General features: G+C 41.4%; 1 protein-coding gene across 5 annotated transcripts in view; it reads right to left on the minus strand.

Annotated features, from left to right (window-relative positions):
* Window positions 1–17,647, minus strand: part of LOC126266947 (protein tincar) — a 531,342-nt gene that overhangs the window by 254,285 nt on the left and 259,410 nt on the right. For 4 of the 5 annotated variants that reach the window (XM_049971658.1, XM_049971655.1, XM_049971657.1 and 1 more), the window contains exon 2: window positions 10,259–10,331. The gene's annotated coding sequence lies outside the window, so the exon portion shown is untranslated. Of the gene's footprint in view, window positions 1–10,258; window positions 10,337–17,647 lie in introns of all 5 variants that reach the window. The other variant, XM_049971659.1, reaches the window with a different exon arrangement.

Below are 17,647 nucleotides of genomic sequence, written 5' to 3' on the forward strand. Positions count from 1 at the left end.
ACAGTTAAAATGGAAGGTCTTCCACTCCTCTGTTCGTAATGAACATTTGTTCCGCCTGTACAAACCTCTCTACACCACTTATACATATTCGTATACCACCGGGTTCGTGCTACGCTCGCTCTGGTCATGGAATCACCCTCTGCGTCTCGATGTTGCCAACGCTCAAAAAACAAAAACTATAGACCGTAATGCTCACAGCACACTTTCTTTCTGAACATGCCTCGTATCATCTGCAGTTCTTTTAAATTTTCAACTGTGAATGTACAGTTAATGTAGTCTTGTATATACGGATGTATAAAACTACGTATACAAAATTTCGGAAAGTTTAGAGGAGGTAAAATGTGACAAATTTTTTGTGCGACAAAACTTTCACAGGTGCATAGCTTTGACGTTAGTCACGTTCCGAGATGGTATTCAAACAGACGTATATCAGAGATGTTGCTGACTTACGGATTTCATCTTTTGGATCGGTGGAGGGGAGGGGGGATGATGCGTTTGGTATACGAGACACCGACAGACACTCCAGAATAGCTGGTTTCCGGTTTGGCTGAAGCTGTAGCCATTATTCATCAAACACCTGATTGTCTTGGGCAGATATAATTTTTGCATTAATGCAAACAGACGACATTATCAGCAACATACGTTCAAACAGCAGGAGAGCACCCGTGGTCTAAGGATGGTGGCACGGTAGCTCAGCGTGTACGGTCAGAGGGTTAGCTTTTCGCTATAAGAAAGAAGCGAACTTATGTGGGCGGCATGGGACGTGCGCCCGGAACAAATGCAACGAACAATAACGAACAACTTGAGATCAACAAAAAAGAAAAAAAAAAGGTAGCGGCTTTGATTACCAACCAAAATGTTCTCGGTTCCGTGTTCGAAACACACCCCTCTTGAATTCTGAATAATAATCAGCATTGGCAGACGAAGACTTCCGGCATAAGAAGTCACCCTCATTCTGCCAACGGCCTTGTCGGAGCGGCCGGAGGAGCGCACAGAGATTCAGAGCACTCTCTTGCCATAAGGGTGGGAAACTGCCCCTAAAGGCGGAAGGATCAGCAATGATCAAAGACATGGGTATGCAGAAGGCAATCGAAACCACTGCATTAAAGACACATAACGTGTATCCACAGGATATGTGGCCTGTTATTGAAGAAGTGTCATGATGATCTCTCCGTTGGAGAAAGATTCCGGAATAGTCCCCCATTCTGATCTCTGGAAGGGAACTACCAAGGGGGAGGTATTGAAAACCAACGAAAGGATAACGTTCTACGAGTCGGGTCGTGAAATGTCAGAAGCTTGAACCTTGTAGGGAAACTAGAAAATCTGAAAACGGAAATGCAAAGGCTCTATCTAGAGCAGGGGTCAGTGAAGTGAAGTGGAAAGAAGACACGGATTTATGGTCAGATGAGTAAAGGGTAATATCAGCAGCAGCAGAAAATGGTATAACGGGAGTAGCATTCGTTATGAATAGAAATGTAGAGCAGAGAGTGTATTCTACATCTACATCTACATCCATACTCCGCAAGCCACCTGACGGTGTGTGGCGGAGGGTACCCTGACTATCTCTATCGGTTCTCCCTTCTATTCCAGTCTCGTATTGTACGTGGAAAAAGGATTGTCGGTATGCTTCTGTGTGGGCTCTAATCTCTCTGATTTTATCCTCATGGTCTCTTCGCGAGATATACGTAGAAGGGAGCAATATGCTGCTTGACTCTTCAGTGAAGGTATCTTCTGGAAACTTTAACAAAAGCCCATACCTAGCTACTGAGCGTCTCTCCTGCAGAGTCTTCCACTGGAGTTTATCTATCATCTCTGTAACGCTTTCGCGATTACTAAATGATCCTGTAACGAAGCGCGCTGCTCTCCGTTGGATCTTCTCTATCTCTTCTATCAACCCTATCTGGTACGGATCCCACACTGTTGAGCAGTATTCAAGCAGTGGGCGAACAAGCGTACTGTAACCTACTTCGTTAGTTTTCGGATTGCATTTCCTTAGGATTCTTCCAATGAATCTCAGTCTGGCATCTGCTTTACCGATGATCAACTTTATATGATCATTCCTTTTTAAATCACTCCTAATGCGTACTCTCTGATAATTTATGGAATTAACTGCTTCCAGTTGCTGATCTGCTATTTTGTAGCTAAATGATAAGGGATCTATATTTCTATGTATTCGCAGCACATTACACTTGTCTACATTGAGATTCAATTGCCATTCCCTGCACCATGCGTCAATTCGCTGCAGATCCTCCTGCATTTCAGTACAATTTTTCATTGTTGGAACCTCTCGATACACCACAGCATCATCTGCAAAAAGCTTCAGTGAACTTCCGATGTCATCCACCAGGTCATTTATGTATATTGTGAATAGCAACGGTCCTATGACACTCCCCTGCGGCACACCTGAAATCACTCTTACTTCGGAAGACTTCTCTCCATTCAGAATGACATGCTGCGTTCTGTTATCTAGGAACTCCTCAATCCAATCACACAATTGGTCTGATAGTCCGTATGCTCTTACTTTGTTCATTAAACGACTGTGGGGAACTGTGTCAAACGCCTTGCGGAAGTCAAGAAACACGGCATCTACCTGTGAACCCGTGTCTATGGCCTTCTGAGTCTAGTGGACGAATAGCGCGAGCTGGGTTTCACACGACCGTCTTTTTCGAAATCCATGCTGACTCCTACAGACTAGATTTCTAGTCTCCAGAAAAGTCATTATACTCGAACATAATACGTGTTCCAAAATTCTACAACTGATCCACGTTAGAGATATAGGTCTATAGTTCTGCACATCTGTTCGACGTCCCTTCTTGAAAACGGGGATGACCTGTGCCCTTTTCCAATCCTTTGGAACGCTACGCTCTTCTAGAGACCTACGGTACACCGCTGCAAGAAGGGGGGCAAGTTCCTTCGCGTACTCTGTGTAAAATCGAACTGGTATCCCATCAGGACCAGCGGCCTTTCCTCTTTTGAGAGATTTTAATTGTTTCTCTATCCCTCTGTCGTCTATTTCGATATCTACCATTTTGTCATCTGTGCGACAATCTAGAGAAGGAATTACAGTGCAGTCTTCCTCTGTGAAACAGCTTTGGAAAAAGACATTTAGTATTTCGGCCTTCAGTCTGTCATCCTCTGTTTCAGTACTATTTTGGTCACAGAGTGTCTGGACATTTTGTTTTGATCCACCTACCGCTTTGACATAGGGCCAAAATTTCTTAAGATTTTCTGCCACGTCAGTACTGTGAACAGTTCAGTGATAGGGTTGTTCTTATCAGAATCGACAGCAAACCAACCACTGTAACTATAGTTCAGGTATACATGCCGACGTTGCAAGCTGAAGATGAAGAGATAGAGGAAGTATATGAGGATATTGAAAGAGTAATACATTATGCAAAGGAGGATGAAAACCTAATAGTCATGGGGGACTGGAATGCAGTTGTAGGGGAAGGAGAGAAGAAAAGGTTACAAGAGAATATGGGTTCGTGAAAAGGAATGAGAGAGGAGAAAGCCTAATTGAGTTCCATAATAAATTTCAGCTAGTAACAGCGAATACTCTGTTCATGCATCCCAAGAGGAGGAGGTTCCTCGGAAAAGCCCGGGTGATACGGGAAGATTTCAGTTAGATTACATCATGGTCAGACACAGATTCCGAAATCAGATACTGGATTGTAAGGCATACCCAGGAGCAGATATAGACTCAGATCTCAATGCAGTACATATGAAGAGTAGGCTGAAGTTCAAGAGCTTAGTCAGGAAGAATCAGTACGCGATGAAGTGGGATACGGAAGTACTAAGGGATGTCGAAACTCACTTTAAGTTCTCTAAGGCTATTGGTACAGCAGTAAGGAATATCTCAGTAGTCAGTACAGTTGAAGAGGAATTGACATCTCTAAAAGGGGAAGTCATAGAAGTTGGAAAGAAAAATATAAGTACAAAGAAGGTAACTGCAAAGAAACCATGGGTAACAGAAGAAATACTTGAGTTGATCGATGAAAGTAGGAAGTGCAAAAATGTTAAGGGAAATTCAGGAATACAGAAATACAAGTCGCTGACGAATGAAATAAGTAGGAAGTTCAGGGAAACTAAGACGGAATGACTGAATGAAAAATGTAAAGAAACCGAAAAAGAAATGATTGTCGGAAGGACTGGCTCAGCATATAGGAAAGTCAAATGGTTCAAATGGCTCTGAGCACTATGGGACTTAACATCTATGGTCATCAGTCCCCTAGAACTTAGAACTACTTAAACCTAACTAACCTAAGGACAGCACACAACACCCAGCCATCACGAGGCAGAGAAGTCCCTGACCCCGCCGGGAATCGAACCAGGGAACCCGGGCGTGGTAAGCGAGAACGCTACCGCACGACCACGAGATGCGAGCATAGGAAAGTGAAAACAGTTTTCGTTGACATTAAAAGGAAGGCTCGTAGCGTAAAGACTGCAACGAGAATTCCACTGCTTAATGCAGAGAAGATGGCAGATAGGTGGAAAGAGTCGGGATCCAGCATTAGAACCAGAAAATAAGAGAGCTTTGGAGGACTTAAGATCAAATAAGGCCAAAGGGGTAGATAACTTTCCATCAGAATTTCTGAAATCATTGAAGTGGCAACAAAACACCTCTTCACGTTGGTGCGTAGAATGTATGAGTTTGATAACATACCATATGACATTAGGAAAAATGTCATCCACACAATTCTGAAGACTGCGTGAGCTGACAAGTGCGAGAATTATCGCTTAACAGCTCATGCATCCAAGTTGCTAACAAGGATAATATGCAGAAGGACGGAAAAGAAAATTGAGGATGTGCTCAATAACCATCAGTTCGGCTTTAGAAAAGGTAAAGGCACCAGAGAATCCATTCTGATATTGCGGTTGGTAATGGAAAGAAGACAAAAAAATAATCGAGTCACATTCATTGGATTTGTCGATCTGGAAAAAGCTTTTGACACTGTAAAATGTTGCAAGATGTTCGAAATTCTGAGAAAAATAGAGGTAAGCTGTAGGGAGTGCCGGGTAATATACAATATGTACAAGAGCCAATAGGGAATAATAAGAGTGGATGACCAAGAACGAAGCTCTCGGATTAAAATGGGTGTAAGACAGGGATGTAGTCGTTCCCCCATACTGTTCAATCTGTACATCGAAGAAGCAATGATGGAAATAAAAGAAAGGTTCAGGAGTGGAATGAAAATTCAAGGTGAAAGGTTATCAATGATACGATTCGCTGATGACATTACTATCCTGAATGAAAGTGAAGAAGAATTGCATGATATGCTGGATGGAGTAAACGATCTAATGAACACAGAATATGGATTGAGAGTTAATCGAAGAAAGACGAAAGCAATGAGAAGTAGCAGAAACGAGAACAGCGAGAAACTTAACATCACAATTGATGGTCATAAAGGTGATGAAGTTGAGGGTTTCTGATACCTAGGCAGTAAAATAGCCAATGACGGACGGAGCAAGGAGGACATCAAAAGCAGGCTAGCACTGGCAAAAAGGGCATTTCTGGTCAAGGGAAGTGTTCTAGTATCAAACATAGTCCATAATTTGAGGAAGAAATTTCTGAGAATGTACGTCTGGAGCACCACATTGTATGATAGTGAAACATGGACTGTGGGAAAACCGGAACAGAAGCGAATCAAAGCATTGGAGATGTGGTGCTACAGGCGAATGTTGCAGATTAGGTGGACTGATAAGGTAAGGAATGAGGAGGTTCTGTGCAGAATCGGAGAGGAAAGGAATATGGGGAAAAAACTGACATGGAGAAGGAACAGGAATAATAGGACATCTGTTAAGCCATAGTCCGCAGCTCGTGGTCGTGCGGTAGCGTTCTCGTTTCCCGCGTCCGGGTTCCCGGGTTCGATTCCCGGCGAGGTCAGTGATTTTCTCTGCCTCATGATGACTGGATGTTGTGTGATGTCCTTAGGTTAGTTAGGTTTAAGTAGTTCTAAGTTCTAGGGGATTGATGACCATAGATGTTAAGTCCCATAGAGCTCAGATCCATTTGAACCATTTGTTAAGCCATAAGGGAATGACTTCCATGGTACTAGAGGGAGGTGTAGAGGGCAAAAACTGTAGAGGAAGACAGAGATTGGAATACATCCAGCAAATGCCTGAGGATGTACGTTGCAAGTCCTACTCTTAGATGACGAGGTTGGCCCAGGAGCGGAATCCGTGGCGGGCCGCATCAAGCCAGTCAGAAGACTGATGACACACACACACACAAACACACACAAACAAATGAAATGTTAAAACAATATTCATCACATGGCTCTTTGAACACTGTCTGGGAACATCAGTAGCGTTAAAACCTTCATGTACCCCTATACAAACACAAACACACACACACACACACACACACACACACACACACATACACACTGAGGAAACGAAACGGAATTATCACCTGCTTAACAGAATGTTGATCCACAAATGGGAAGCAATACAGCAGTGATTCTGGGTGGCATAGATCCGATAACTAGCTTGATAGCTTTCGAGGTCTGAGCCAACCAATATCTAAACACGAGTCCCGTAAATTATGACTGTGTGCGCGGTGCTGGCGCCCGATTAAGTCGCAATAGCGATTGACGAAGTCGGGAGTTGTGTTGTGTTGTGTTGTGTTGTTTACAGGAAGAGACCAAATAGCGAGGTCATCGGTCTCTTCGGATTTGGGAAGGACGGGGAAGGAACTCGGCCGTGCTCTTTCAAAGGAACCATCCCGGCATTTGCCTGGACAGATTTTAGAGAAATCACGGAAAACCTAAATCAGGATGGCCGGACGCGGGATTGAACCGTCGTCCTCTTGAATGCGATTAAGTCCCAGACATGTTCCATCCGGTTCTGATCGGGAGAATTCGGTGGGCAAGAGTAAACGTTAGTTCAGTAGCAAGATCCTACACCAGTGTGGAACGATTCTGGCCTTCTGACACAGACGGTTACTATACTTGACGATGCCATCGTCGTCGGGGTATACACAGGGTGTTTCATAATTACACCGACAAATTTCGAGGCGGCGCGTAGGTGTCTTGAGGAACAAAATGAGATTGGAACCCGTGTCGGGGAACGTTATTAAACGACCCTACAAGGCGTCGCATTTGTAGGCGCGGTGCCTATATATGTATGTATAAACAGGAGGATTCCGTGATGATTTTACAAAGTTTCAGGCTTGATGGAGAGGGATAAATGTATCAATTTGAGGCAAGAGCCCCTGATCTGCAAACGAACGAGTCGAAAGTTACAAGCGTAAATCATTCTGATAGCTCTGACAGGGGTATACATATACCGGCACTGTTGTTGCCAAGATTCTAGGGTAGGAAACTTTGGAAGGTGGTAGTATGGACAAAAAAAAAAGAAGAAAAGCCTAACGTACATGAGCTCTAAAATACATACCTGAGGTGCTACGAGCACTTACTCAGCTACTCTGGAACACATCTCAGTGTCCATAGCTCTTAAGGCATGCATTTTAGAGCTCATGTTAATTGGACACTTTCTTAAGTACTCTACGTACTTAAAATGTTATAACGCCTTTAGTAAATCTAAAGCGCAGCACTGACTACGTTCCTGAACGCTCTGAAGCAAGTTGCAATAGTAATTCACGGCAGTAAAATTCACGAGGCCCATATTATTTGAAGGTCTTTGAAGTTTGGAAGGCTCTTGGAATAAGTACTAAGAAGTAAAAGTATACGCTGCATAATAACAATGCACAATTCTGATAACCATGAGTTTTCCTTCTAAGTACTTCTGCTGTTGTTGTATTAACAATCTCAGGTGAAAACAGGGAACTGCCAGTGTTAAAGGCACTAGACAGAATTTCTCATCGTAATGACTGTAACAGAACAATTAATGTCTTGAAATTTGAAAAAACGTGGCTGTGCCGCATGAATGTTAGGCCTATCCTGTACTCTGTTACTTTCGTTTTTTAGACACAGATCTGCCACCAAAATGAAAGTAAAAGAACGTTTCACTTAAATATTTCAGTAATCATTGTTCTGTGCACAATACTTTCATTTCATACCAGCTTTTTACATGTAATTCAAATCACATACATAACATTCCCTCTTAATTTAGATGACTTAAGAACCACCATTTAATAACAATTGTCACCTCTTCTGTTAGCATTTACTTACTATGTTGTTGTTGTTGTTGTCTTCAGTCCTGAGACTGGTTTGATGCAGCTCTCCATGCTACTCTATCCTGTGCAAGCTGCTTCATCTCCCAGTACCTACTGCAACCTACATCCTTCTGAATCTGCTTAGTGTACTCATCTCTCGGTCTCCCTCTACGATTTTTACCCTCCACGCTGCCCTCCAACGCTAAATTTGTGAGCCCTTGATGCCTCAAAACATGTCCTACCAACCGATCCCTTCTTCTAGTCAACTTGTGCCACAAACTTCTCTTCTCCCCAATCCTATTCAATACCTCCTCATTAGTTACGTGATCTATCCACCTTATCTTCAGTATTCTTCTGTAGCACCACATTTCGAAAGCTTCTATTCTCTTCTTGTCCAAACTAGTTATCGTCCATGTTTCACTTCCATACATGGCTACACTCCAAACAAATACTTTCAGAAACGACTTCCTGATACATACATCTATATTCGATGTTAACAAATTTCTCTTCTTCAGAAACGCTTTCCTTGCCATTGCCAGTCTGCATTTTATATCCTCTCTACTTCGACCATCATCAGTTATTTTACTTCCTAAATAGCAAAACTCCTTTACTACTTTAAGTGTCTCATTTCCTAATCTAATTCCCTCAGCATCACCCGATTTAATTTGACTACATTCCATTATCCTCGTTTTGCTTTTGTTGATGTTCATCTTATATCCTCCTTTCAAGACACTGTCCATTCCGTTCAACTGCTCTTCCAAGTCCTTTGCCGTCTCTGACAGAATTACAATGTCATCGGCGAACCTCAAAGTTTTTACTATTACGTATTTAAAAATTTGTATTATTTAAAAATGTATCGTCATTTTCTAACATTTTTCATAACCTCGTATTTCAGCCATTTGATGAGAATTAAGATTAATCTTGTTTTCATAAGTTTTGGGAACTGTAAAGAATAATTAGAGTTCATAACACAATATAATTAATTTTTTTTGATTTCATCAGTTTCTTGTACAAAACCTGGTTTATGTACAACAGCAGTCAAATCAGTAAAACCAACGTAAAGCGAACTTTATATTGAAATTAAGTGAATGAAATTATCGAAAAATATTTTTTCCTTAACGAATTTGCGTTAAGGAAACAAATGGTAAGGCACTCAAATATTAGAGAGGGCCACTAAGCTCACAGCAAGTGCCTTTAGGGCTCAGTTGGCTCTTTAATTCAGGATGAGAAAGACGCGATATGTGAGGTATTTAAAGTATTTATGAATTTTTTGAATTTAGTATCGTTGGCAGCAATGTTTCATTATGCCATAATGGACGAAAGCTGTATTGAAAACAAAACAGCACTGGAACCAGTATATTCACGAATTGCGTTAAAAAGAAAACCCCGAAACTTTTTTACTAGAAACAACTACACTCCAGGAGAACAGCAGCAATTGGAGTCATTTGTTTCATTCTACAAGCTACTGTCGACGAATGGCAAGCAAGTGCAAATGTCACAGTTGCGTTACCTGAGGGAGCATTTGAAAGCTGTGAAAATGCAAAATTAACAGTCTGTGATACATTAAATACGAAATTTATGCAGAGACTAGAAGTAACAACCTTGTTCGACACAGATGGAACAATACGACTGTTGGAGACCTCTGGTGAATGTTTTCATGGCATTAACTTGAGCGGAAATATTCTCTGACGCAACTAACTTCGAATATAATCTGGAAGATTTCGATAGCCAGTACTTTACGACTTTCTTTCGCCAAGAATGTTAGATGTTGCCTTATCACACGGACAGTAGTGTTTGCAAATGTCTAAAACAGGTCGACTGAGAGCAGAATACTTCGCTGCTATAAAAATTCTTGGCTTTCACCTCAGCTGAATATCTGTGGGACCATCTCACTCGTCATATTCACTGCAAGACCTGCAGACATTATCTCTCCTGATACTGCGGAAACAAATGAGGGTCTGAACGTTTTGCAGATGGTTCAGTTACTGTGTTCACTGTAAACTCCACTTAATTCGTACAGTGTGTGGTCAAAATAATGTCACTTGAAGGAGTACTTATTCATGGATAAAATTTTCAAAAAAATACGAACAATAACTGCTAAAAAGAATTTTGATAATATTGGATAAACTAATAATTACTTACATTATTTTGCTGCACTGTGGATGTAGCTCTTGTTCGGGAGTGATCGCAGAAGTTGGTGGAGAGACGATCGTTTCTGGTGTAGAAGAGAAAAAAAGGAATTAGCCACTTGCTTAATACTATGTAAGAATCAGCATAAAAAATAAAATACCATTAATTCAGCCATATAAAATTAGCATCTGTTGCAGTACACACATAACGAAGAAATGCCTAATGACTGCACGAAGTAAGTTAGACATGTCGTTCCACTGTGCTACAAGAGTGACGAGTTGTTGGAAGAGAGCACATGTTCTGGGTTTCCTGCAGACAGAGTTCTCTACAGTGTGGATAACAGGCGTGAGAGTGAAATGACGCAGAAACTGGAAACGTACTCCAAAATTGAAGCACGCAGGACAGTACGATTCTCGTGAGCAAAACGCCTAAATCACACACAGACTGACGATGGAATTCTAGCGGTATATGGACAAACGCAATTACGAGTCCAGCGGTAACCCCCACTGTCGTACGTGAGGCTTATCAAAAATGGTTCAAATGGTTCTGAGCACTATGGGACTTAACTGCTGAGGTTATCAGTCCCCTAGAACTTAGAACTACTTAAACCTAACTAATCTAAGGATAACACACATATCCATGCCTGAGGCAGGATTTGGACCTGCGACCGTAGCGGACGCGCCGTTCCAGACTATAGCGCCTAGAACCGCTCGGCCACTGCGGCCGGAGGCTGATCAGGAACCCACTCTTTCGTATGTGAGGTTGATCAGGAACCCACACTGTCATACGTGAGGCTGATGAGGAACCCACACTGTTGTATGTGAGGCTGATCAGGAACCCACACTCTTGTATGTGAGGCTGATCAGGAACCCACACTGTCGTACATGAGGCTGATCAGGAAATAAGGAAGAGCGTGATCTTGCATCATGCCATTTCCATCTCTTCGGTAAGCCAAAAGAACATCTGGGGGGAAAGAGGTTTTCCAGTGATGGGGACATTCACGCAGTGGTCCTTGAATAGCTCCGTGATCAAATGTCGGATTTTCATCGTCAAGGAGTTGATTGGTAGAACGCATCGACCGTCGTTTACAGCGTCTTGATGACTATTTTGAACAATAATGTCATGTACCAGTGTCACTTAAAAGTGTAGGGCAATAATCAATAAAAGGTACTTGGTATGCTAAAAAAGTATCGTGTAACTGACTTTTTGAAGCCCCTCGTATTAATATTCCGATGTAGGCCACAGGAAACATCGTATTTTGGTTTGTCTGATGTTAGAAATCTGTAGCAGATGGCCATCACACAATGGAGACGTTTTCTGAGAAGATTTAATGATATATGACCATATTTTTGTGTTGTGACGGTGAAAAAATGGCAACCGTTCACCATAGGATGTATTTACTCTTTCGGGTTACCTTGCTTCAGCAGCTGTATGAGTGTCACAGAGGGGATACAGGCGAAGTGCAAACTGTCCATTTCCCGCTACATCAATGTGACTTCGAAACACCGAGCGACACGACAAAAACAACAGAAAACAGTCAAAGAAATAGCTGCATACCTGATTATTATTCTTGGATGTGTATATCCTCCCTTTGGCCATGAGCTGCTACGGTTTTAGGAGAATGCAGAGAATGATTTAGAAAAATGGTGGTTTTCTTTCCACCGATGAGCGCTCAATACGCTACGTTCAGCCAAAGATCAAGCTTACGATCTATGAGTGCTGACATCCACCTTCTGTCTTTCTGAGTGCGTGCTACGTCTTAAATACGGGCAAAAGCAGAATTCCACCGGTAAATTTCGGAGGTTGTTCAGGGATATTTTGGGAGTATTTTCATATAAGGAACCTGTGTTCTTTGTGACTCCTCACGGAATAGTGACTTAATTGTGGTCAATCAACGCTTCGGGTAATGTGGCTGCATTATTAACGTGTAAAATTCTCCGACGTTTCTGACATTGTCATAAATGACCTCCCTTAGAGCGTTTTTCTAATAGTTAGAAAAACACCTTGAACAAGGCCATTTGCAACATCGGAGAATTTTACATATTAACAATGGTGTCACAAACACCGAAGAATTTTATTGACTATAACAACGGCCGTGGAAGCCCACGCTTACAAACGTTGAAATGTGTGTCGATATTTATTTACTGTTGGCTTCTCTTATAACTTGGACACACAGACGACTGTCGGGGTTGCTTTGTTTCTCAGACAGTGCGCAATGCCATCTGTGACAGTGCGTCTATACTAATATCTCTGCATTGGCCGCTCCTCACGGAGGCTGATCGCAGAGACAATGCAATCGTGAAGTGAGCCACGACCGAGAAAGCGGCATGGCGAGAATGATGAAAATTTATCTTTATCGAGGAAACAGATTTTATAATATAGTTTTTGATATCTTTGCTTTTGATTGATTTGCTGAAGACTTCATAATAAGGTAACAAGTAATTTTCTTTCCTTTAATTGCGCGCAAGCTGCTGCCTGAAACCATTATAACAATTTAGTATCTGATACAGAAAGGTCCCCGACTTCTTAGTTATATAACATTAGCGACAGTTCAGGAAAGATACGTTTCGTAACAACTCTTTGAACATGCCACCACTGAACAAAAATCTTAGTATTTTCAGAGTTTGTCATTTCTTTGCAGTTCTTGATTATAATGAAGAGCACATTTGTTTAAGCGATATTTTAAAATTTGCCAAACACCTTTTAAAGAAATCAGTACTAAAGTAATGAGCACGTCACCATTCATATTCCAGTCTGTGTCATTCATTAGGCAAAGTTTCACAATTTCAATTTAAAACGCAGAAACATTTTGTGGACTCATTGCACACAGAGTTCGCCTGTATTTTGCCGCCCAGTAAATGAGACGCGCCTTTTTAGTAGATTTCAATAGCAGCAGCAGAGGCAGCGGCGGCAGTTTCCAGAGAGCAGTTTCCGGAGTGTTATTCATTATCAAAAGTACGCCAAAAGGGAAAAAGAAAAAAAAATACATTTTAGATTTAAAGGGGCTATCTTTTACAACCAGAGATCAGTAAATGTTTTGTCATATTTCATGTCACAGAAGTAAAGAAGTATGAAACAGGGTGTTACGATTTTTGAAGAGAACTTCGGTAGAATCTGGTTCTTGGAAATCATGCAGTCAGCTTAACTTCTGTTTCGATTCATTGTCTTCAGTAGCTGCAGCTTCTCGAACAACGTTTCAGACGATCCAAGCAAAGCAATTGCCGGTGCAAAATCCCAAGTAGAAGCTATCAGTAAAACTAATAATAATAATTTTTTTATAAAGAGACATTCAACATAATTAGGATTTCTTCGATTTGTTAGCATAATTACCTCAGTTTACGTGGAAACACCTTTACAACAGTGAAAAAGCATGCAACTTGCAACCGCTAAAACTTAAGTGAACAAGTTGTATTTCGGTCAAGTCTTAATTAGTAAATCTATCGATACTCTTAAGTATCGCTGTTGTCATATAACTAACACTGCCGGAAAAACGAACCTTAGAGAAAAGTATGCCTAACTTAATGCACGCTTGATGTCGAAGAGTGAAGCAGGCATTCCTACAGTATGACTGATTACAAGAATTTTGTTTCCAGACAAGACACACAACACGTATCGTCGATCTGTGCACTGCTGTGCAGATATTTTCAGCTTAACACAAATACGAAGACAAAAGGGGTAAGAACTGAAAAGAATGCAATTGCTCTGTAATAAGACACTGGAAACGACGGGTCGCTTACATTAAAACTAAAGTCGTATGGGACATAACTGCATTTTTGGGAAGATTAAGAGTTGTGTGTTAAGGGTCGATTCTCCCCAGTCAGCCTATAATATAAGCGATTTTTACCACTTTTTCCTTGGAAAATCTTTTTGCACATTATATATTGATTTTCGGATAATTGATTCTGAGATAACATTTTATGATTTTTGTTAAGAAATTCAATCAGCATTAAGCCCCCCCCCCCTCCGCCCCCCCCCCCCCCCCCCCCAAGTTGCTCTGTCCAAAATGAGGCGTGTCCATGACTTAAGTCCTGCAGTCTGCAAATCTTATTTGAAATAAAAAAAGAACACTTTTCTTAATTTATAGAATACTGAGAACTGAGTGATAGCACAGTTTTTTTTTAAATTTGACAACGTAATAAAAATGACGGACGTTTGGAACAAAGATGTTTTGTCACCTGTTTTTCGTCAGGTTATTTGCAATAAATAATGAATACATTAAAATAAAAAACAGTCTACTACTCCTTGCGGACATGCCCGAGGAGTAATTCAAACAAATTAAAGTAAGATAGCTTTATTAGTGCGCAATCCATTCTGTCAGCTTGAGATACTGTTATTTTCTGGTGTACTAATAAAGATATCTTTCTCAAATTTGACTGAATAACTCCTCGGGTATGTACGCAAGAAATAGGAGAATTATTTTTAATATTAATTTATTCATTATTTATTGCAAAAAAGTGACCGAAAACACACAACAAAACACCTTTTTCCATACGTCCATCATTTTATTATTTCGTTAAAATTTTTAAGTAAGTGTGATGCTACTTCGTGCACAATATCCTACAGACTCGGAACTTTTTTTTATAATTTCAGATTAGATTTTCAGACTGGAGGACTTCTTCTGTCATGCACCCACTTCATTTTGGACAGGGCAACTTTAAGTAACTTCTCGGACGGAGCGGGGCAGGCTCGATAGTGGCTAAATTTCTTAAAAGAGATCAGATAATGCGGTCCAACAATCAATAAAAAAGGTGAAAAAGATTTACTTTGATTGCTTAGTTTACAAAAACCTAAAAATCGCTTATAATATAGGTTGACTGAGGATTATTGAACTTTATGTGTGTTTGTTGATTGTAGGTAACTTTAATGGGTGTTTGTATATAGTGTCTTAGTGTATGCCGATGAGAGATGGGAAAGAATGGAAACCCGGAGACGCATGGCCTACTTCTCTCGAATAGCAGCGAACACACCTAACGTTCGATGCACGCACCTCAATCGACAATATCACATGCTTTCACTCCACGAGCGGCTGCGAAGAAGTTCGGAGTTTAATCCAGACACAGAAGCAGAGTCTGGTGATCAGAAGGTTAATGCCACCACCGGCGGTGAAAATTTCTACCATCACCAGGATTCTACCAGGCTTACCTCCGAGGCAGGTGCCAACGCACAGGCGAACGTTAAGGATCTCGTCTACGGATACGCGTCAATATTAAGAAAATGTCCCTGAACAATCTTCGAAATATTGTCGGTGAACTACGAGGATCATCCTGTATACATACTAATGCAGCAGTAACTTATTGTTGCGCATTTGGACCACTCAGTAGGTTCCAGGTGGCAAAAGAGCTCATATTGGTGACGAAGTGAAACTGGAGGCGCTGTAGTACTTAAACATTCGACGGCGCTGTAGTACTTAAACATTCGACCAGAAGTTTTCTAAACATTCATGGTGGTGTCTGTTTGTTCTATATCGTGTCTCCCTACCACTTTCGCGCAACGACGCTCTGAGCGTGTTTTTTAGGGAATTAACCAGTTTGAACCTGGGACCTGTTGCTGGTAAGGAGACGCCAGACCACACATGACATGTAGAATTCAGAAGAGTTCAGTGAGATGATGATCTCAGCGTCAGCTCCACTGCACTCCCTGTAAAAGAATCTTAATACTAACTAAATTTAGTGGAAAGGGTTCAAGGCTTTCTTATTTTTAGTTAGCTGGTAAAATAACGTCGAAAAAGCAGTTAAGTTTACCATTGGAAATTTTATTCTACTCACAAAACATCGTTTATAAATTGCACTATTGATAAAAGGAAATGTTTTAATACAGGATGGTAAAAACCAACTGCGTTCAACAAAAATGTGAACAAATATTCCCTGAATGGGTTTCCAAGTTCTACAATCGATCGAAGGCTGACCTATGCCATATCACATCTATAATCTAGGTTTAATTTAAGTTTCACAAAAGAGAAAACTATCAAAATGGTCTACAGTGACCCTCAATTATCTTTAATTACTTATCTAACTTGTCGTAAATTACAGTGGCCGATGTGGCTTCTCAATAACTATATAAAATAAAAACCATCGCGTTTCAGATCTGTTCTTCAAGTGGCAAATGTGATCACCATGATTTTTAATTAACGATCGACACTAGTATTACGCAAAAAAGGGGTGTAACAGATGAGTCTTCTGCAGTTCTGAGTGAAGCCTTCTGCGCTCAAAAATGCGGCATCGCGTGCGTTCATTACCTTGTCGGTGTTTAGGCAGCGTCAGGGCGACAGCGGCCGGCGCACCAGCCGTCCAGCTCGCCGTCTCGGAACCAACTCTCCTCTAACTTCTCGTTACTACAATTTACCGAAGTTGGTTTAAAAAAACTATCTGGCTGTGTTTTCATCTGACCAATCAGGGTCTCAATGTTAACCTTAAGCGCCGCCTACTAAGATTCTGTCCATCCAATGAGAAACGTTATACTTTTTGTGGTGGGGCAATGTTTTTAAATTATGCAACGTAACAGAGACGTTAAAAAGTCTCACGCTAAAACCTGCAGCTGGTGTGGTCCTTTTAGCTTTATCGTAAGATCTATACTGTTCTTCTGGAGGGCTCTAGCTTTTAACATGGGCTGGGGGGTGGTCCTTGACGTACCTGTGACGCGAAAAAGTCTCACGCTAAAACTTGCGGGTGGTAGTGGCCCTTTTTGTGTTATCGTAAGATCTATACTGTTTTTCTGGAGGGCTCTAGCTTTTAACATGGGCTGGGCGGTGGTCGTTGACGTACCTGAGACGCGAAAAAGTCTCACGCTAAAACGTGCGGGTTGTGTGGCCCTACTGGTTAGCTGGCGCCGTAGGTATCCAGACCTTCCCTTATCGTAGGGCCTTCTAGCTTAACACGGTTCTGCTCTCGGCTTCTGTCCTCGTTTCTCCCCTCGGAACTGCGTCTGCCTCACGGTGGGAAGGTACGACATGCATTTAGGTATTCTTGTGTTAGTCTGTGGTATTCCATTTGCTCACTCGTTACTCGTATTACTTCGGTTAATTTAATGTCATGATTTATTCGGAGCTATGTGACATACTACTAGATTTGCTTATTATGTCAGGGTTTTCATGGAAGGTGTTGGACTTGCCTGACACCTTACAGTTTTGCGAGACATATAAACTAAATTATGTTACTGCACAGAAGATCCACATGAAAGTTTTCATTTATGTAGTATACGCCCCACGAATTAAAAATAAGTTAAAGTTCTTTTCAGACGTCTTTTCAGTGGCAGCACCATGAAAAGTTTTTGGTAGAATAGGTAGCAGCAGATATCTTTTTAAGATTTTTTTTTCCGCGGCTAGCCATGATGTCTACTTTAAGAGTTAATATGAGGTGCGGTGCGGCGCGGACCCTGTGTCACTGTGATGCTGCCCCCGGAATT

Source organism: Schistocerca gregaria, chromosome 4 (genome assembly GCF_023897955.1).
Source record: "Schistocerca gregaria isolate iqSchGreg1 chromosome 4, iqSchGreg1.2, whole genome shotgun sequence".
Classification (NCBI taxonomy): domain Eukaryota; kingdom Metazoa; phylum Arthropoda; class Insecta; order Orthoptera; family Acrididae; genus Schistocerca; species Schistocerca gregaria.